This window comes from Saimiri boliviensis, chromosome 8 (assembly GCF_048565385.1).
Source record: "Saimiri boliviensis isolate mSaiBol1 chromosome 8, mSaiBol1.pri, whole genome shotgun sequence".
Taxonomy (NCBI): Eukaryota; Metazoa; Chordata; class Mammalia; order Primates; family Cebidae; genus Saimiri; species Saimiri boliviensis.
In genome coordinates, this window is record NC_133456.1 from 54,247,256 (window position 1) to 54,269,839 (window position 22,584).

The 22,584-nt window shown below is 39.6% G+C and overlaps 1 non-coding gene across 1 annotated transcript; it reads right to left on the reverse strand.

Annotated features, from left to right (window-relative positions):
- Nucleotides 1-15,936: 15,936 nt before the first annotated feature.
- Nucleotides 15,937-16,151, reverse strand: LOC120367296 (small nucleolar RNA U3). The gene has a single exon (XR_005581706.1). It is a non-coding gene; the product is annotated as a small nucleolar RNA U3 (small nucleolar RNA).
- Between the last annotated feature and the right edge of the window lie 6,433 nt (nucleotides 16,152-22,584).

Below are 22,584 nucleotides of genomic sequence, written 5' to 3' on the forward strand. Positions count from 1 at the left end.
TGAGAAATAAATGTTTAAGCCACTCAGTCTATGGTATTCTGATATATCGGCTGGAACTAACTAAAACATACTGTCTACCTTATAGAGTTGTCATACATGCTAAAGATTATAACACTTTAGAAAAAGCCAAGAAACACACAAACATACACACACACACACACACACACACACACACACAAACACACACGCACACCACAACCAGGGAGTCATCTATAATGAGCTGTATTTACCATGTATATGTTTCAGATGAAGTCTAGTTAACATCACAGTCTAGAGAAATAGAACAAAGAAAAAGTCTAGGTAACATCATAATCTGGAGAGAGAACTCTGAACATAAAAACAAAGGATAAATGTACATAATTCAGATGTCAGCTGGGTCACCTTGCTTGATCCAGACATGCTTTTCATAGATATTTGAGAAGCCTAATGTTGTCTCCAAGATTTCTTTAAATTTCTTGCGGTCTTTAGGTGTTTGTGAATTACTCATGGCCTTGAGCTTTTTATTCTGCCAAGTAACTCCTCTGTGGTCTCAGTTTCCACACCTTGCCAGCCCTTTCTTCCCAATTTCCATTAAATGAATGACTCACACAAGCAGAGCATTTTCCTGAAAGTCTTGGGATTTCTGTTGCAGAAATGTAAACTGCTCAATATTTAATGCTGATAATTTCTGTTTCTTAAACACCCCCAGCCATTTCCTTCTCAGTCACCTAGTCCTTCTCTCACTTTTTCCCACCACCACGTTCACTGTTGTGATGTAATTCTTTCCAGTACACCAGCCTCTGCCAAATCTATGCTCTTATGACCTTATCTTCTTTCTTGGAATCTCATTAAGGTGATTTTCCAAGACAGTGTGTCTTCCTAAGAGGAATTCGTCTGTGCTATTAATACGTTTTAAAACTCTGCCACATTAAAATTATTACAATCATTCATCCTAATCGAAACACTGGCATCTCTGCCACTGACTATGGGCACAGCTAGGCCACTTTAGATCTACAGAACGAGGAGATGAACAAGGTGATTTCAACTGCCAAACCGTGTGTGACAACCGCATAGCTGAAAGACGTAAAACTCATTAAATTGGTCTGAAAGCAGTTAGGGAATAAGATGTTAGCTCAGAACACAAGTTCGAGGTTTAAATGTTAGTTATCAAGTTGCTCAAGAGGAAAGGTGAATGTGTTGTCTATCACTGTGTATAACACACTACCTGAAAACTTAACACTAAAAATTTAACAGTTAAATCAATGAACATTTATTAGGCCAGAGTTTTGTATAGTTGGAAAGATGGGAGTGGCTGAGCCGAGAGGCTTTAGCTCAGAGTCTTTAAGGATGCAGCAAAGCTGCTGACTGGGCTTGACATCAGGAGTAACTGAGGATGTCAACTTGGGCCTCCAGGAGATTCCATTAACCAAAGAGAAAAGAAGAGGGGTTGAATTTGTCTTGCCCCATCATAATATTTCCTTTTAGAAATTCATGACACCTAGACACACCATAAAGGCTCCCCCAATTTGCTCAAGAAGGTTCCAGTGGACTTTACAAAGCAAACAAACCATCCATAATATTTAAAACAGTCCTCATATTTATTTTTCCCCTGCCACCTCTTTCCAACCTGTATTTCACCTTTGAGGTTAAGAAAGGAAAATGTTGCCTCTGGAAGGCCCATAGTTACAACGAACATTTCTGTATAACAAGATGTTCTCCTGCCTCCAACTGATGACCTGCTTATGAGGACTAAGACTGACTGAGGCTGGAGGATGTGCTCCCAAAACAGCTCACTCATGTGGCTATTCGCAGGGGGCCTCAGTTCCCGGCTATTGGCAGTTCCTAGCTACACAGGCTTGTCCACAAAACTGCTTGAGTGTCCTCACATCACGGCAGGTGGCTTCCCTGAAAGTGAGCAATCCAAGAAAGAGCAAAGAGGAAAGCATGATGCCTTTTATGGCTTAGTTTCAGAAGTCCCACACAGCCATTTCTGCCATATTTTATTAGAAATGAGTCCATACCTCCAACTCACACTTAAGGCAATGGGAACTAGGCTCCAGGTTTGAAAGGGCGTGTCAAGGAGCATGGGCCTATTTAAACTATCACTGTGAGAACAACTTTAATCTCTTTGGACCACCTCAGGTGGAATGGTTTTGAACTTCGGGTGAAAACTGAATCGAGTATTGGAAAGTTTAGGGAGGACTCTTACTCTTTTCTGCTCTCTCCACAAGTCCTTGGGGAGTCCTATTTCCATTCTGCAGGGAAAATCTGACAGAGATGGATGGGAGGCAGCATGGAGCGGAAGAATATGAATGTGGAGCATGCCAATTTTTAATATTCGTTGCCATCCAGAATTATGTCAGAAGCAGAGTGAGATTAATTGGGGAATTAAGTTTCCTCTTTCCTTATTCTATGCCTTTCCCTCCCAAACTCTTCTCCTCAGCCAGGGAAGTTATCAAATGACACACAGAGTTTTTTCCTCCATTATTCTTAGCACTAAGGACCCATTAAGTAGCACCAATGTTTCCTGGGATCAAGCAATCAATCATTTCTTTCTCTGAAACGGGGACACAGTGATTACACATTTTGTTCTGCTTTTTAAAAGCTATGGCTAGGGAGCTAGCAGCCACATGATAAAAATACTTTCCAATTGATACACAGCTATTATTAGAGCTGGTATTTACTTAAATGGTTTGGCACCATATTGCATTTACTGTATTGTGTCAATGGAGGAATTTTTAACTCCACAAACAGATTTCTTTTTTTGATGCTACTTAACTGCTCTGATTTACATTTGCAATTTCTAGTCATGGTTTTCACCTCCTAGAAAATATACTCTTCTCCCCTTTTTAAATTAAAGTTTTCACTTAAGGCAAACAATTCCAGTTTTAAACGAAGTCCTAAATTCGGAACTCTTTATATGTCTAAAAAACTGGTCTGGCATAATTGATTAATTCATAGTTTTGCTAAAGACCTTTATTTAGTGTAACAATGTCTCAAATTACATGCAGCTGGCCAGAGGAGTATTCTTTTAAGTAATGGCTACTGTATAAAATTCAGTCATAATTTTGATGATGAACAAAACAGATGACTAACAGAATCAGGAAGCTAATGCTCGTATTCCAATTCCTCTTTTAGGTCTCCTCTTTCATCTCCAAGTACTGCATTTAACGCCATCTTACAACGGAGTTCGATGGTGACTTGCTAAGTCAAAAGATCATCATGTTGTCTCAGATGTGAAATCTCATTTATGATAATAGGGACTGACCCAGTAAAAATAACTCTGGATCACAGAAAAAGGAAAAAAAAAATTAAAGGAAAGAGCAAAGGACTTGTGTCTGTCTGGATCCCTTTAGTGAAATGTACCTGAGACGAGCATCTGCAGGGGAAATGAGAGTGCTGTGGGGACACCAGTAAAAGGAGATGACCTGAAGATGACAGCATGCTTCAAGCAGCCTTGAGCAGGATACCTGGCATGGTGTAGAGGCTCCTGAGATATTTTATGAGGCTCATTAGATAACTAGAGGGTCATTCGATATTTTGAAATAACTTAGGTCAATTTAGGAGAAATTAGAGTATTTGGGACCCAGATCTTGAAAGATGGATATATTGTTCTCCAAGTATAAATTAGCCATTTTGGAGAAATCTGTATTTCAGGAATTAAGGGTATATGTCATTACTACAGGAACAGTAACAACAATGTGGAATTTCACAGATTCTCCCCTTCTCACACTCCTCCTTCAATTTCAAGCTTTTAAAAATACGTTCATTATTTAAGGTTATAAATCTTCTGTTGACTCTTCAGAAAGAATTTGAAACACACATTATATATAATGTGTGTTTCAAATTCTTTCTATATATATGTGACCACCATAATGCCCTTATATAGGAACAGACATTGTAAACATTGTGGCTTATTTCTTCCCAGTAATTTTGTAAGCACATGGTTAGAGAACTAGGATGATACTGCATGTAAAGCTTCTTGCATCATGCTCTTCAGAATTTAAAAAATAATCACATTTTATTTGTGATGAAAAAGTGAATACATGTTTGTTGTAGAATATCTGAAAAAAAAAATCAGAAATGTATAAAGCAAGAACTAAAAAAAGCACTCTGATCTTGTCACTTCACAAAAGCACAGTTAATATTTTGGTGACCTTCCCTTCTCGGATTTGGTCCTTAACAAACCTGTAGAATTACTTGAGAGAGTTGAGGTCATTTCTTGAGTGTCCAATTACCATTTAACCAAGATATAAGTTAAGGACCCCTGGAGAAGTCAAGTAGCTTAATAAAAATTAAGTGGATTTCTTTTCCCATTTGACGTTTTTTACTATGACCCTTGAGGATGGAGGGAAGGTGCAGTACCATTTGGGAACAAAGATGCTTCATGAATTGTAACCTATCTGATCCTCCCAAGATGAAAGCCTTCAGCCTCCCTGCATTTAGAGGTGGGCTGGGCCAAGGGAAAGAACCATGGGAGACAAGAATGTATGAATGAACATTTTGGGGTTAAGAGGCAGCTTGAGATGTTGTGAAAGCCTCAATCATCAACTCTACCCCAAAATGTCTCTGCTACCAAAAATTATATTTAGCTCATAAAATTTATATTGAATAAAATCATACAAATCAATGGCCCCTCTTTTCCTCCTAGGGGACTTCTTTATTGTGATAAGCTAGGATCATATAGATTATTGCCAAGAGGAATGAAACTCAATGGTCTCATAAAAACAGAAGTAAAAACACACAAAAAAATCATTATCCTGAATCTTATGTTTCACTGAAAAATGATTTTATCAAGCAGGCTTCCAGGAGGCATGGTGGTATGGAACAGGCACTAATGCAGCTCTGCCACATATTTGTGTACGAACTTTGCCTCCTCTACATAGGTAGTGAGTGGCTCAAATTGGCTATCATGGGAAAGTGTCTCGCACCTACAAAGGAGACAATGTTTGTTAGTTCCTTGTTTTAAGTTCATGGACTGCCTCTCATGACAGCAAGTATGGTTGGTATATTATGGGGCCCCGGTTATGTGCGTCACTGTTTATTGTCATGGATTCATTTGAACATGGAGAATAACAATATTCTTTTTGCTTTTCACAGGTCTGCAGAATCAGAGACAGCAAAAAAGATTTGAGATATGAAGGATCTGTCAGTTATATACCTTGAGTAAAAGGAAAGTTTATGACAAACATAGCATACCCTTGCCATGAAAAAGTTAAACAATACATGAGTATATGAAGTAAATAATGAAGGCACTTCACCCCCATTGTATATACCACTATGGAAGTAACCACTGCCACCAATTGTATGTGCACACTTCCAGAACTCCTTCTATTCATCACATGTACATGAATACACATACTTGTGGTTTCACAGTATTTGCTCAGTTTTGTGGCAACTTCCTCGCGTTAGTGTACCGGGAGGCATCTCGTTTTTTAAAAACAGCTGCAACAGTTTCCCAAAACTTGGATGGACCATAATGTAACTGACCAGCCTTAGAAGAGGAAGAGGTGTAAATGCTGGTTCTTTGCATATTGTTGGAGCAACTTTGAACAAATACCTTAAGCGTTATTGAGGCTCGCTATCATCTGCATAATGGGCAAAAGAATAGCATTGCCACCCATGGGGTTATTGTGGCATTATCACATATCTCAAAGGGTTTGACAGACTATAAAGCAAAACCTGATGCTGCCTTTTATTTACTCCTGATTGGCGGAGGAAAGAGGAAGACTAGGGCCCACAGTAAAAGCAGACACATTTCAGCTGTTTATGTATTAATGTTTAATGCCAGAGCTTTGGGAAAGTCAGTGATGAAACATTTATGACAACTTGCTTGACAGCAAAACTACTTGCCTTGGAATTTTAATTTTAGTCAGTTATATATTGCTACAACTCCAAAGACCTTTGTTCTCTTCCTTTTTAGGGTGGTCCATTGTTCACTTAGGCAGAAACTATTGGATGTAGAGGGCTCTTTTTACTAATTTAAAGGAAACAGCAAGAGGGTATTTTCCTGTCTGCCTTATGAAGATAATACAGAAATGAAGCTGGGCTCTTTTTCAGTGCCCTTCATAAAGGTGGGCTGGCTGGGCATCTGGATTACTAATGAAAGTGGTTGATGCCACTAGGCAGTGGGAAGATAAGAGGCTGAAGGAACCATCACTATGGGTCAGATGAATAAAAGCCCTTTCTGTGCGCTTGCTCTCTCTCTCTCTCTCTCTCTCTCTCTCTCTCTCTCTCTCTCTCTCCTCTCTCCTCTCTCTTCTCTCCTCTCTCTCTCTCATACTGTGACATCTTGCTTCTTATTAAGATGAGGCTATTCCATCCTCTTGACAATAAGATAGTCTTGACTTCACCTCTAGAATGGCCAGCAGCCCTATCTCTAGGTCACCAGCTCTTTTGCAAATGACACCAGCTTATGCCATGCTGATGTTTCCTTCAACTTTTTTTCTTGGATGTGGCATTAAAAAAAAGATCAAGACACAAAATCAAGGCCTTTGATTTTTAGGAGAGAGGAATGGAAGTAGGGTGGGTGCTAGTTCCCCAAGTTACTAAGGAAACACATCCCCCCAGGATGCTGAAGATCCAGGATGGTAAGAAAGGATATTTACTGAGACTAGCTAAGACTGAGGCATTAATGAAACTCAGCATGAATCTCCACAACCACCCTCTATAAACTAAAGGTCAGAGTCAAGTGTACTTTTTGCTGAGCAGAAGGAATTTGGTTCTCAGACAGATCGCTCAGTAAATCAGTTGTCCTCTCAGTTCATTCAGAAATTTGCAATTTCTTTGATTCTACCTTGGATAATAAACCTTATTGCATAATTCATTGGCTCTTAATCAAAACACTGTGGATCTTCAGAATTAACCAAGTGATTCCCTTAACTCAAAGTCCCTTTTTTCCTCTACTCTGTTAACTAATGAGTGTTTTCTACTTAATAGTTGCTGACACTTGGGAAATATTTTGGAAATATATTTGGGTTTCTTTTAGAAAAATGTTTCCATGAGGAAAAAAACAGACCTTCTCATTTTGTCAGGAACAAAAATCCAGTTACCAGTGTTGTGCTAGCAGTGATGATATGCTCCTGCTGCTGCCCATAGACCTGGCTCTACTCCATGGTGTGTATTTTTTTAAACCAGGAAAGTTTTCCTTAACTGGAGGACTACACTGTTATCACAAATTTCAAGACTTTTCTCTGCTTTAATTCTCAGGTATGGTATTGTTTGCTCTGCCTCCTGGGAAGCAGCTTTCAAACTCATTATTCAAGTTCCCTTGGAATGAAGAAGACAAACCATCCCATCAAGGGAACAATAGTTTCTACTTAGGGGGAAAGTACATCTTGCCAATTTCAGTTTGCATTGTCCCAAACATGTTGTAAAACTCTACCCTGAATAATCTGTGATGCATACAGTATAAAGTTAAAACCCCACATGGAGTGACTAACAAAAGCAAATGCAAAACAGCTAACAAGAAATGCAAACATGAAGATACAACAGCATGGGTCAAATCCTATGTCAATCATAAGAAAATGTTGTTCACATCTAATCATCGAAGATTAAAGGCTGAATATTTAAGAAATGCAAAAGAGGATGCCCTCGACAAACAATTTAAATAAGGTGAGAAGGCCATGTGGTGGGTGGAACAGGAAAAAGAAATTGAAAGGCAGACTTGGGGTTCGAGGTTCTATCTCTTTGAAGTAGTTGGGTCAGGAGAAGTTAATCTAACTAGTTTCCAAGACTCATTGTCACCATCTGTAGAAGGCGACAATAGCAGCAACAACTCTCATCCCTACCTTGTCAGGGATGAGAAAGAATCCAATGAGATAAGGTACATGAAGTCATTATACAGTGCCATATAAATGCTTGCTTTTTTTTTTTTTTTTTTTTTTTTTTTTTTTTTTTTTTTTGAGGCAGAGTCTCGCTCTTGTCCCCCAGGCTGGAGTGCAATTGCATGATCTCAGCTCTCTGCAACCTCTGCCTCCTGGGTTCAAGGGATTCTCCTGCCTCAGCCTCCTGAGTAGCTGGGATTATAGGCACCTGCCACCACGCCTGGCTAATTTTTGTATTTTTAGTAGAGACAAGGCTTCACCATGTTGGCCAGGCTGCTCTAAAACTCCTGACCTCAGGTGATTCACGCACTTTGGCCTCCCAAAGTGCTGGGATTACAGGTGTGAGCCACCGTGCCCAGCCATAAATGCCTGCATTTCTAAAACAAAAAGTTGTCAGTGGAAAGAGCAATGGCAAGTGAGTGGATATGACCACAGAGTTGTGGAAGCAGAGAATGGCCTGCACCTGTCTGATCTCCCCTGTTTCCCTGTCCTTTAGGAAGGCCAGATCACCAGACTTTCTCAGGGGGTGTAGGAGGTACTTAGGGACAGGCCACTCAGCTATGGGGCTAAGCAAGGCTCTGGGACTTCTCTCCTGTTCACACTGGTGGTCCCCCCTTCACTAATTGTTTCCAGGGAAAAAATCAAGTGTGTCCTAGCTTGAAATAGTAATGATTGAATTAGCAGTAGTAGTTCACAAACTCAGTGATGCATCACGATTACTCCTGGGGCCTTTATTTTAAACGTACTGATGATTCTCACACTCCCAGCTCCCTGCTCAACTTAAAAATTTGAATTGTTGGGGCTCATACCCAGGAATATATATTTTTTAATTATTGTAATATTGAAGTATCAGATATTCAAGAAAAACAGTGTCCCCATATCCCAATCCAAAAACAATCCAAACAATTCAAAAATTTTTCTATTTTAACTTCGAATCCCAGCCTATAGGCATATTTAGTACTTTTCCTACTTTTAATAATATTGGAATATTTAATATTCTATAATTTTCATCAACATTATCTGATGAATATTTTCATATTTCAATTGTTTCCTTTTACCTCCCTAGACCCCTTCCAGACAACCACTGTTAAAACTTGTCATATTTTCTTTCCTATCTTTCTCTGTGCCAATATACACATGCACATTTTTGGCCACTGCTTCTCTTACAACATGTATCTTTATATCTTGCTTTTTCCACTTAATAATGCATCATATAAATCCCTCCAGGTTCCTAGATGTAGAGCCAACTCATAGGTGCATAATCATCCATGGTGCATTAGTCAGGGTTCTCCAGAGAAACAGAACCAACAGGAAGTGCACATAAATAGACAGAGAGGTGGATTTATAAAGGAATTGACTCATGCAACTGTGAAGGCTTGTTAAGTCTGAAATCTACAGGACTGGCCACAGGCTAGAGACCTAGGGAAGAGTTGCAGTCAGAGTCCAAAGATGGTCAGCTGGCAGAATTTCTTCTTGCTCAAGAGAGGTCAGTATTTGTTCTATTAAGGCTTGTGATTGAATGAGGCCCACAGACATGGAGGGTAATCTGCTGTTCTCAGTCTATGAATTTAAATATTAATCTCATCTGAAAACGCCTTTACAGAAATAGCCAGAATAATATTTGACCAAATATCCGGACATGTGGTCCTGTCAAGTTGACATATAATATTAACTGTCACACATCGTAGGGACATACCCCAATTCATTCATTTCCCAATTTGATTTCTCTATTAATGAACTTTTAGGTTTTGTTTTTTCCTGTATTTTTTTCTTCTATAAACAATGTTCACATATCAAAATCTTTTTATTTCCACTGCATAGAATCTAAGGAAAAGAGATTTAGGGGTTCAGCAGAATGGTTATTTGTAATTTTAATGATGCTGTGGGACCACTTCTGTAAGGAGTTTTTATTCTCAGGGTGACTCTGGCACAGATGGGTCAGCTCTAATTATTAAGAGTACAAATATGAAACTTTTTATTCTCTTTATTTTTTTGAGATAGAGTATCACTCTTGTTGCCCAAGATGGAGTGCAATGGCATGATCTCAGCTCACTGCAACCTCCACCTCCTGAGTTCAAGTGATTCTCCTGCCTCAGCTCCCCAAGTAGCTGGGATTACAGGTGCCTGCCACCATGTCCGGCTAATTTTTTAAAATTTTTAGTAGAGATGGGGTTTCACCATGTTGGGCAAGCTGGTCTTGAACTCCTGACCTCAAGTGATCTGCCCATCTCGGCCTCCCAAAGTGGTGGGATTACCAGCAAGAGCCATCACACCCAGTTGAAACTTTTTATTCTTATGCCGGTGTGAAAATGTTGGCATGAAAACTTCTCTAGGGCTGAGACCTTAAAATCTTTCTCACTGGAGTATGATGATAACTTAGGTGAACATATATGATAACCAATGTTAATAACTTCCCACCACCCATAGGCATGAAAGGCATAGCTGTGGGAAGAAGGCTTGGGGACTCCTGAATGGCCCACAGCAAGGATGGCACAAACTCCTTAACATGACTTCACAGCTGCTTTTGTAACCGCTGAATATTTTGAACATTAATTTATGTGATTTTTTTCCCTCCCTACTCTGTCCTACTTTCCCTATTCTTTAGTCAAGCAAGGCTCTCGGGAGGTTTATGGCAAAGAAGAAAGTAGAGGTGGCTTGAGAAATTTCTTCTCTCAGGACATTTCCTAAGTACCGAGAAGAAGAAGAGGTTGAGAAGAGGCAGAGTGGCAGAAAGCAGGGAATAGAGACTAGATGAAGGGATTCTCCCAGGCTAGGACAAAAGAGGAGAAAGTGCTATGGAACTCTGCTGAATGGAAAAGGAAGGACAAAGGGTCTCAGGCAGATGAGGCCTTGACCACCTCCCAGAAGATTCCATGCTTTCTCTCCTCTCCTCTCCTCTCCTCTCCCTCTCCTCCCTTCCGTCCCCTCCCCTCTCCCCTCCCCCCTCCCCTCCCCCCTCCCCTCCCCTCCCCTCTCCCCTCTCCCCTCCCCTTCTCTCTCTCTCTCTCTCTCTCTCTCTCTCTCTCTCTCTCTCCTGCCTCTCTCTTTCTCTTTCTTTCTTTTTGAGACAGTCTCACTCCATCACTCAGGCTGGAGTGCAATGGCACAATCTCAGCTCACTGCAACCTCCGCCTTCTAGGTAGGGTTCAAATGATTCTCCTGCCTCACCCTCCTCAGTAGCTAGAATTATAGACATGCACCACCACACCCAGCTAATTTGTATATTTTTAGTAGAGATGGGGTTTCATGTTGGCCAGGGTGGTCTCGAACTCCTGATCTCAAGTGATCTGCCCGCCTCAGTCTCCCAAAGTGACAGGATTACAGGTGTGAGCCACCACGACTGCCTAAAATTCCATGTTTTCTAAGCATAACACCCCTCATCTAACCTTGGCTCAGCCTAAGACCACAGAAGTGTGGCACAGCTCTGGGTCCAAACAAAACCAGCAATAATAACAGACATGAATCATTTTGTCAGAAGAATGGGAAGCTAGAAGTAGAAATCATGTTGATTTAAGGCAGGGTTTTTCAACCTTAGCACAATTGACATTTTGGTATGGATAAGTCTTTGTCTGGTGCATTGATCCATGCACTGCAGGTTGTTTAGCAGCATCCCTGGACTCTGCTCACTAGATGCTAGTGGCATCCCGTTCCCAGTTGTGACAACCAAAAAAGTCTCCAGACACTGACAAATGTCCCTTGGAGGGTAAAATTGCACTTGACTGAGAACCACTGATTTAAGGAATGTAAAGAAAGGTTATGTGTCTTGAGTTTATGGACAGATTCTTACCAGCTGGATGTACTGACTTCAATTTTATTATGTACTAAGGGAGACCAGCAAGACATTGTGTTTGTCCCAGATTTGCCACCCCGACAATATTTTGCTTGGGCTAATTGGTAAACATTAGCTTTCATTCTCTGAGCAACTTGTCAACAAAGGGATGGCATCCAGAAACAGAGGGACATGCATCTTAATTATACCTGCAGTGGTTAATGTGCCAGTGAGGCATTCCGGGTATTCTAAAACCTTGCTGACTTCTCCCAAGCTGGGGCCTGTCAGCTCTATCACTGTGCCAGACTGCAACGAATGCCAGTCCTGGAAACTCTGGCTGCCCTTCAGGGCCTTTTAATTTGACACTAATAAGCCTGATTCGGGCTTTGTATTATGGAGCAGTAATCAAATATTATTGCCAGAAGGGGCAAATAGCTGATGTCAGTGGTCTTTTCTAGGTAAGAAATGAACGTGATATTTTTCTCCGCCTCCTCTCTTCTCACTGAGAAGATGATTCCTGGAGATAATCCACTTGGTTATCTGTGGGCGTGAACATAATTTGGAGGCAGCAGTCATGCCAGATGGCCAGCTGAAGCTGGGAGTCCTGAGTTAATTTCTGATCCAAATTTCTCACTCCCTGGAGGAGCAGAGTGGAGGGTGTGTGTGAGTCCACGCTTTTCATATCTGGAAAAGAAGACTGGGAGAGGCCGGCATGAATGGCCACCGTCCTTGCCAAATCTGCATGGTATGACTTAGGTGAGTTGTTAAGAAAACTTCCTGACTGCCGATGTGGATGATCTTGGAACAGGCTGCTGAGGGCAACTGCAGGATGACTTTCCCTGGAGTTCACAGCTGCCTGGGTGGTTCCAATGCTTTTGCCCGACTCTGCTAGTCCAGACATCCTGAGTGATCTCTGAAGGTGTGCCCCAACTCACTGAGCCCTAGATCTGTGTGGGCTTCTGAGGGTTGGGGAAGACATGGGGCCAGTAACATAGAACTATGATGAACTGGTAGCTTCAATGAGTACATAAGGAATTACAGAGAAACTTAGATATTTGGGTGTACACCCCTGCTCACTGGAATAAAAGAGAAAAAAAAAAGAGAAGCAAAGAGAGGGAGAGAGAAGCAGAGAAAACCAAAGGGAGGATTTTCACAGAGCATTACTCACAGACAGTCTAGCAAAAGATAAATGAAAGCCATAAAGATGATTGCAGTGACATTTGATTTAATAGAGTAGGAAGGACAAAAGGTAGATTTCAGGATGATGGAATGGGACTGTTTCATCATATAAATTTTTAAAATGTGTATTTCTTTTTGATTGCTAATTTATTACTAAAATATATCAGATTTTCATCTTTTGTCTTGCAACTTGGGTCTTGGGGAAAACTCACTTGGGCTTTGGTCTTAGGAACATGTTTCTATTTTTTTCAATAGTTTGAGGAGAATTGGTATTAGTTCCTCTTTGAAAGTTTGGTAGAATTGGGCAGTGAAGCCATCCAGTCCTCAGCTTTTCTTTGTTAGGAGATTTTTTTTTTTTTACTGATTCAATCTCTGTATTCATTTTTGGTCTGTTCAGGTTTTTATATCTCTTTCTGGTTCAATCTTAGTAGGTTGTATGTGTCCAGGAATTTATCTGTTTCCTCTAGGTTTTTCAGTTTGTTAGTATATAACTGTTCATAATAGTTTCTCATGATCTTTTGTATTCTGTCATACGAGCTGTAACGTCTCCTTTTCCATTTCTGATTTTGTTTATTTGGGTCTTCTCTCTTTTTTCTTGGTTAATCTAGCTAGTGGTGTATAGATTTTGTTTATCTTTTCGAAAAGCCAACTTTTCATTTTGTTGATCGTTGTATTTTATTTTTAGTTTCTATTTCATTTAGTTCTGCTCTGATCTTTGTTATTTCTTTTCTACTACTATTTTTGGTTTTTGTTTATTCTTACTTTTGTAGTTCTATGAGGTACATTATTAGGTTGTTTGAAATCTTTCTTCCTTTTTGATGGAGGAATTTATTGCTATAAACTTCCCTCTTAGTGGTGCTTTGGCTGTCTTCCATAGGTTTTGGTATGTTGTGTTTCTGTTTTTATTTCTCTGTATTTTTTATTTCTTCCTTAATTTCTCCATTGACCCAATGGTTGTTTAGGAGCATGCTGTTTAATTTTCAAGTATTTATGTAGTTTCTAAAATTCTTCTTGGTATTGATTTCTACTTTTATTCCACTGTGGTTTGGGAAGATACTTTATATGATTTTGAGTTTTTAAAATTTGTTGAGACTTGTTTTGTGGCCTAATGTATGATCTATTCTGGAGCATGTTCCATCTATTGATGAGAAGAATGTGTAATCTGTAGCTGTTGGATAAAATGTTCTGTAATTGTCTGTTAGGTCCATTTGGTCTAAAGTACAAACAATTCAATGTTTCTTTGTTGATATTCTGTCTGATCTGTCCAGTGCTGAGAAAGGGGTATCAAAGTTCCCAACTATTGTGTTGGAGTCTTTATCTCCCTTTAAATAATATTTGCTCTATATATGTAGGGACCTTAGTGTTGGGTGCATATATATTTAGGATTGGTATATCCTCTTGATGAATTTATCCCTTTATCATTATATGACTTTCTTTGTCTCTTTTTACTGTTTTTGACTTAAAGTCTGTTTTATCTGGTATCTGTTCATTTTTGGTTTTCATTTACATGGAATATCTTTTTTTCATCCCATGTGTTTTTATATGTGAAGTTAGTTTCTTGTAAGCAGCATATAGTTGGGCATTTAAAAAAATCCAGTAAACCAGTCTATACTATTTAAGTGGAGAATTTAATCTGTTTACATTCAATGTTATTTATGATAGGTAAGGGCTCATTCCTGTCATTTTAAAAATTGACTTTTGGTTATGTTTCATAATCTTTGTTCCTTTCTTTCTCTCTTGTTTTCCATTGCTTATGGTGATTTTTTTTTTTTTTGTATTGGTAACATTAGAGTTCTTTATCTTTCTCATTTATGTGTCTGTTCTACCAGTGAGTTTATATTTTTGTGTATTTTCATGATGGTGGATATTGCTCTTTTGCTTCCAGATGTAGGAATTCCTGAAGCCTTTTTCTTAGGGCTAGCCTAGTAATAAATCTCCTCAGGTTTAGCTTGTCTAGGAAAGATTATATTTCTCCTTGATTTTTGAAGGATAGATTTGCGGTGTATAGTATTTTTGACTAACAGTTTTTTTTCCTTTATTACTTTCTCACATTTTTCCTTTCATCACAATCTCTCCTGAACTATAGGTTTCTGCTGATAAATCCACTGTTATTCTGATGGAAGTTCCCTTAAGTGTGACTTGATGTTTTTCTCTTGCTGTTTTCAGAGTTTTCTCTGCCCTAGTCTTTTAAACTTTCCTGATTTAAAATTTTAAGGATTTCAAAAAATGTGAAACCAACTGGTGTCCAAATAAAATATGTGATAGGGCTGGATATGACTGTGAGCTACCATTTTCAATCTCTGGCTTTATTTATCATATATGCTGAAATAAAAATAAAACTAGATAAATATATAAAAGCAGCAAGAACTATTAATAGTTGCTCCAATGTTTATTTTTTCTTTCTTTATTTTTTTGAAATGGACTCCTGCTCTACCACCAAGGATGTAGTATAGTGGCATGATCTTTACTCACTGCAACCTCTGCCTCCTCAGTTCAAGCAATTCTCTGCCTCAGCCTCCCAAGTAGCTGGGATTATAGGTGCCCACCACCATGCCCAGCTAATTTTTGTATTTTTAGTAGGGATAGGGTTTCACCATCTTGGCCAGGCTGGTGTTGATCTCCTGACCTCATGATCCACCTGCCTCAGCCTCCCAGAGTGTTGAGATTACAGGTATGAACCACTGCGCCCAGCCCCAATGTTTATTTACTTGATCAAATCATTCTGGTTCTTTAAAATGCAATATAATTACAACCTATTACTAAAAGCCTTCCTAGACATGCCCTTCAGTTTCCACTCCATCATTCCATCCCATCTACCACCTCTGTGATCCAAGCCATCATAATATCTTCTAATTATGACATGAGATAAGACAACTGCTAGATCTCCAGCCATCACATCTGCACTCCAAGAAGCAGGTTAGGGGAGGGAGGTGAAGTACAAAAGAGCCTCCTTCCAGATGAGGTAGTCCTTCTCAGATGGCTTTCAGAAGCCATACCCAAGAACTTCACTTACTTATATCTCATTGTCTAGTCCTTGCTGAAAGGGAGTTTGGGAAATATAATCACATCATCAACTGAAATAAAATCAGAGATCTGTGTAGAGAGGAAGACGGTTATTAGGTGGGCAATTAGCATTCTCTTCCATGACTTGTTTTCTTGTTTTTATTTTTAAAAAAATATGGAACCACTCAGACTGCAGTCTCCCCCTCTTACTCTCCCAGAGGAAGAGAAGAATGATTATCAATGGCAAATAACAGTTACAGCAGAGCAACACCAAGAGCTGGCTTTTCAGCCAGGAGCAGACCCTGTGTCTCCTTGTGGTTTTTCATGCTTTACACTTTCAGAGAAACTTCTCCTGAACAACAAATTATAGAAATGGTTCCTGAAAGTATAATCTTCCCCCACTTTTACCATTGTTCCCTACAATTCGTTCTGTAAACAACCATTGTTTCTAAATAGATTATGCTGTGTTTCCCAATTTAAACATCTTTAATGGCGTTTATTGTCCTTTGGACAAGGCTACTAATTTTAGTAAGACCTAGAATGCCTGTGCAACGCAGCACTGCCAACCTCCTTCCTCCTCCAAGTCCCATACCTCTCGCTCTCATTCTTGGCTTCACCTATGCTGGCATTACTTCAGTTGTTTGAATGTGCCAGGCTCTTTTTGTCCTTTGCACTGGCTGTTCCCTCTGTCTTGAACTGTCTGCCCCCAGCTGACTGCTACTGCCGAGTGTTAGCTGACATGCTGCCAGGTGTCAACTGAAATGTCATATCCTGAGAGGCCTTTCTTCATCATTTCAGTCAGAGCACCTTCTTACTGCCATTCTTCTTGGGCTCTACATTCTCACTCATAACCTTCCCACAGTTCAGGACACTGCATTGAAGCGTGTGATCACTTCTGATGGCCGGTATCCCTCACTAGACTCCATCTAAGGTAAGGACAGATGCTCCGTTTGGTGTACATAGCATGCAATCTAGTACCTGACAAATTAGAAACCATGAATATTTATTGCCTGAATCTCTAAAATAAATTACTATGTTTGTTTGTTGCTATGGTACTTAAACAGGTAAAGGGTATATGAGACCCAGTTAAATGTTTACAGGCCACCTTCTCTCCCCAGACCCAGCATAAAAACTTATGAAGCTAGGATTAGATCAAATCCTGCACAACTGACAACTTACTGATGACTAAAGCCACCCCTCCTTTTTTTTCCTCCTCCATTCTTACACAGAATAAATTTCTAGGCCTTCCTAGTTCAGTTGTTCTATGCTGGGTGATGAATGTGAAGTGTCTGCTCCTTTATCCTCAATTCAGTTATGTGCACTAATTAAGCATAAATAATTGAGCATTGGGTGGGGGAGAGGGTGCCCACTTGTTTACATCTTGGGAAGCCAGCTGTATTGCTCTAAAAAACAAAAATAAACTAATACAACCTCATGAAAGTATTTTCCTTTAAATCTTTGCCTCCGAAATGCAGGACAAAAAAAATTTTAAAAAATGAAAAACAAAACAAAACAAAAAAAAACCAGGAAGAAAATTCTTCTCAAGAGATGTATCACGCAACTTTATCCGAGAATGCAAACTGAAGGTGAATGGGGAATACAGAAACCAAAGAGCTGGCAATGTTTGCAGCTTGAACAGGGAGAGGCATATCAATTATTGATACTTTTCCATCTCTAGATGTGTGTGATTCATTCCATGCTGGCTCTAACATATGCAGGGGAGAAGAAGAGAGAAAAATATTAAGATTTTCTTTTTGGCCAAAGTGCTGACACTGGTTTTCTGCTCCAATTAAAGTGGGATCTTGAGAGTATGGGGATGATACTCTTTGTCCAGATGAACTTTGGCAAAATTGGAGGATGGGAGGCCCAGATGTGTGACCCAACAGCAGATGTCAACACTGGGATGGTCCAGCTGAGTGCACGTTTATGCCTTTCCTTCTCCAAGGGAGACCTCAGGAGATAGATAGTACCTCACAGGCTTACACCAGATGCTAATCAGATTATATCCAGATGCTCTATAAACATATGTCAGCAGTTGAAAAGACCTACCCTAATTGAGACAAAATTACTTTTTCCAATGCTGTAGGTAAAATGCACAAGTAAAAATATAACTCTGTGGTTGTTTAAATACACCCTAAGGTGCTTTATTTTTTTTAGCTCACAGAAAACCCAGGTTGAACAAATATTATATGTGCTTGCAAGAAGTCTGTTGAAGAGAGAAAAGTGGAGAGAGAAAGGAAGTAGGCAGCCTCTTCAGCTCCCTGTGCTTACAGATGCAATTTCTTAATGGTTTAGGATTCTATCATGCAATCTGAAAACTGTGCTTTAGTAAATTCTCTTTCTTCCTGCTGACTGAGGAGCTCCTAATGTTAACAAGTATAATTTATTACCTACTGAAGAATATCCAAAGTATCTTCTTATGTATTTAGTACAGAGCTTGTGTTTTTCAACAAACGCATCAACCACCTTTTGTTGAGGGCCCACTTTAGGCACTGGCCAGTGAGGAGACATCAGTGAACAGTGTTGTAGACAGCTGTGAGCTTTTAAGGAACTCAGAGTGTCATAGAGGAGGCAGACAAGTAAACAGGAAATTACGACACATGTGGAAACACCATGATGGGGAAAGCTTAAGATGCTATGGGAGCACAGAGGAAGCTTGCCAGATGCAGCCTTGCTGTGGAGATGGCTGAGAAAGCTTGAGAAAGAACAGACTGAAGGGGCTGGATGAAGCAGAATTAAGGGAATGGAACACTTAAGTCATGAAACATGCCATGCAAGACTATATCAGTGGCTATAAATTACACAAGTTCTGATTAGAAGATAAATAACTAAAACTGTAAAAATGAAATGGGCTTCCAGACAAAGCAGCAAGTTCCATATTATTTGGGTTGTGCAAAGACTAGATTAACAGTTAGGGAAATCGCAAAAATAGATTTCTGTCCTGGGTGGGAGGCCATACCAGCCGGGTCCATAGTCTCAACCTCAGAGCCAAGCCAAATTTCCAAAGGCAAAGTTAAGAAATGTGCATTTGTTTAAAAGCTTCCAAGTTAGTCCTCAGGCAAATCAAAATTACAATAAGATACCAGTTCAATACCATTAGGTGGGAGAAGCCATTACGCTCGTTATTTTTTTTTAAAAAAGAGATAACAAATATTGGTGAGGATGTGGAGAAACTGGAACCTTTGTGTATTGCTGATAAAAATGCAAAATGTTATTGCTGCTGTGGAAACTGTATGGTAGTTCCACAAAAGTGAAACAGAATTACCAAATGATCTAACCATTCCATTTCTAGGTATATGCCCGAAGGTATCGAAAACGGGAATTCAAACATATATTTGTGCATCCATGTTCATAGCAGTATTATTCATATATCCCAGAGGGGAAAAAACCCACAATTCCATCAACAGATTAATAGATAACCAATATGGTAGTATATCCATACAACGGAGTATGAGTTAGACATAAAAAAGAAGGAAGTTCTGTAATATGCTATGACATGGATGAAACTTGCAGACATTCTGTTAAATGAAACAAAGTCATGAAAGGACAACTATGTGATTCCATTTATATATGGCATCAGAAAAGGCAACAGAAAGTGGATTAGAGATCACCAGGGGCTGGAGGTGGGGAATAGTTGCTTCATTGGTTACAGAGCTTCTGTTGGGGTAAGAAATGGGTTTGGAAAAAGACAGTGGTGATACAACAATGTGAATGTACTTAATGTCACTTAATGGCACACTTAACAATGGTTAAAATGGTAAATTTTATGTTATGTATATTTGACCACCATTTTCTTTTAGAAGGCAAAAAGCTCTCTCACTGATCTTAAAGCAGTCTACAGAGCTTTTATTTTTTATTTTTTAATTTTTGTGGATATATTGTAGGTATATATATTTATGGGGTATAGAACATATTTTGGGACAGGCATGCAATGGAATAATCACATCATGGAAAATGAGGTATCCATCCCCAGGAATTTATCTTTTGTGTAGCAAACAATCCAGTTATACTCTTTTATTTTAAAATGTGCAATTAAATTACTGTTGACTCTAGTCCTCACGTTGTGCTATCAAATACTAAGGCTTATTCAGTCTTTCTATATTTTTGTTCCCGTTAACCATCCCCACCTCTCTCTCCCTACCCTTCCCAGCCTCTGGTAACCATCCTTCTATTCTCTGTCTCCATGAATTTAAATGCTTCGATTTTTAGACCCCACAATTAAGTGAGAACATGGGATGTTTGTCTTTCTGTGCCTGCATTATTTCACATAGTATAATGACCTCCAGTTCCATCCATGTTGTTACAAATGACAGAATCTAATTTTTATGGCTGAATAGTACTCCATTGTACCACATTTTCTTTATCCATTTATCTATTGATGGACACGAGTTGCTTTCAGTTCTTGGCTATTGTGAACAGTGCTGCAATAATAAACATGGGAGTGCATATAGCCCCTTGATAGGCTGATTTCCTTTCTTTTGGGTATATACCCAGCAGCAGGAATGCTGAATCATATGGCAGCTCTGTTTTTGCTTTTTGAGGAACTTCCAAACTGTTCTCCATGATGGTTGTATTAATTTACATTCCCACCAACAGTGTACAAGGGTTCTTGTTTCTTCACATCTTTATCAGCATTTCTTATTACCTGACTTTTGAATAAAAGTCATTTTAACTGGGGTGAGATGACACCTCATTGTAGTTTGTATTTGCATTTCTCTGATCATCAACGATGTTGAGTACTTGTCATATACCTGTTTGCCATTTGTATGTCTTCTTTTGAGAAGTATCTATTCCCACAGGGCAGTTTTGGGGAACCTCTGTACTAGCTAATCATACAGCTGTAGATGTTTCACAGGCTAAAAAAGCCAAAGTGTTTGCATGGTTTCTCCTGTACAGAGCAAAGCCAGGTGCAGATGATGTCAACCAGGAAGAACCTGAGCTGTGTTGTATAAATATCTGTGTCTTAAACAAAAAGACACTGTAGGATATACTTTCAGGATATAACTACTTGTGAGCACAGATAAGCTCCAAGCCTTTTTGATATCTGCCTGAGCCAATAAGAGGCTTCCCTCTGATAAAAAAAAAAAAACAAAACAAAACAAAAAAAAAAAAACAAAACAAAACAAACAAACAAACAAACAAAAACAAAACAGTGAAATCCAAGGTCTTTCTCCAGGGCAGGTGACAGACAAGGGTATAATTCAGCTCCTGTTGCCCACTTCCATGGATTGCTTACGGGTAATTTCATTTATTAGGGTCAGATAAAAGCCAACATATGCCAGCATTCGCTTCAGCAGATACTCCAAATTTCATATGCATATATGCACCTTGAATCTTCAGATTTGCACCAATCTCCCAAAAGTGAGAAAGGAGGAAGGTGGGTAGAGGTCAGTGTACTCAGTGTCCTACCCTGAGTTCTCTAAGAAGCAGAGCATTAGACAAAGGCTTGAGTGCCAGTAGGTTTATTTGGAAAGTCATTCCAGGGAGAAGTTGGGGAAGGGGATGGGAATGAGTTTAACAGGGAAGGAGAAAAGACTAGGTATACTAAGAGTTGTTACTTAGTTGGACATCTCAGTAGGCAATAAATAACCCCATAGGATATTTTGAGAAGCTGTATAACTAAGAATCCAGAATGATTCACTTAGGAATTGAATAGGGAAACTATTTATCCATCAGTTCAGTTGCCTACTGGTAGGAATGGCTTTGTGGGCATTCCATGTTTTGCCTTGAGTGTGAAAGGAGTCAGAGCTGACTCAGGACAGGAAGCAAGAAGGAAGTAGTCCAGGGCCAAGACCCAAGAGAATGCATTGTCAGGCACATCTACATGAAACTGAGGGCTGGGTTGACCGCAGGGGTGTAGCAGCAGGTGCAGTAAGAGGTAGGGCCAAGATGATGTGAAGTGATGTACAAAAGGGGTGTAATGTGGTAAGAAATAATCCTGCAATTCTAAGCAAGTGTGACACTACTGTATGGATCCAGGCTCTTCCCAGGGAGCTCCAAAGGACTGCCCACGAAGCTCCAGATCAGTGTACAGACATGTCTACACTCAGGGGGAAAAAAAAAACGGGTTTGACTGGGAGAAGAAGCAATACTGCTCATAAGGGGATCATTTTTGCTTGTTTCATTTATAACTTCAATTCCTGCAAACCACAGCAAATTAAACAAAAATAAGTTTTATTCTTTTCATTATTCACTTATCCCAGAAGGGATTCCTTTCCCAGAATTTCTGCTTAGTTTCTAAAATTAGAAGCACTCATTTGCTCGAGGTGGTTGCAAATTTAGTTCAATGGTTCTCAAAGTGTGGTCCCAAACTAACAGCATCGTCACCTGGGAACTTCTCAGAAATTTACATTATCAGACCCTACCCTGGACTCTTTGAAACACAAACTCGAGGGGGTGGAGCCTAGTAATCCAGTTTAGTGAGACCCCCAGGTGATTCTGATGCATACTCAAGTTTGAGAATTGCTATCTAGAACATTAAATAAAACTAAATAAAACTATCACATGCTTTCAGCCAGGTTTTTAGGACTTTGCATTAGAAATAGGGGCATGAAGTCATAAATCAATCTTCACTTTTATATCAGCAAACACTAAATATGCTTGTATTACATTTCTAGGGCTGCTAGAACAGATGATCACAAACTGGCTGGCTTAAAACAACAGAAGTTTAGTCTCACTCAGTTTGGGAGACCAGATGTCCAGAATCAGTGTCAACAGGGCCACAGTCCCTTTGGGCTCTAGGGGAGAATCCTTCCTTGACTCCTCCAGCTTCTGTTGGCTTTGACATCCCTTGGCTGTGGCTGCCTAAGTACAATAGCTGCCTTGTCT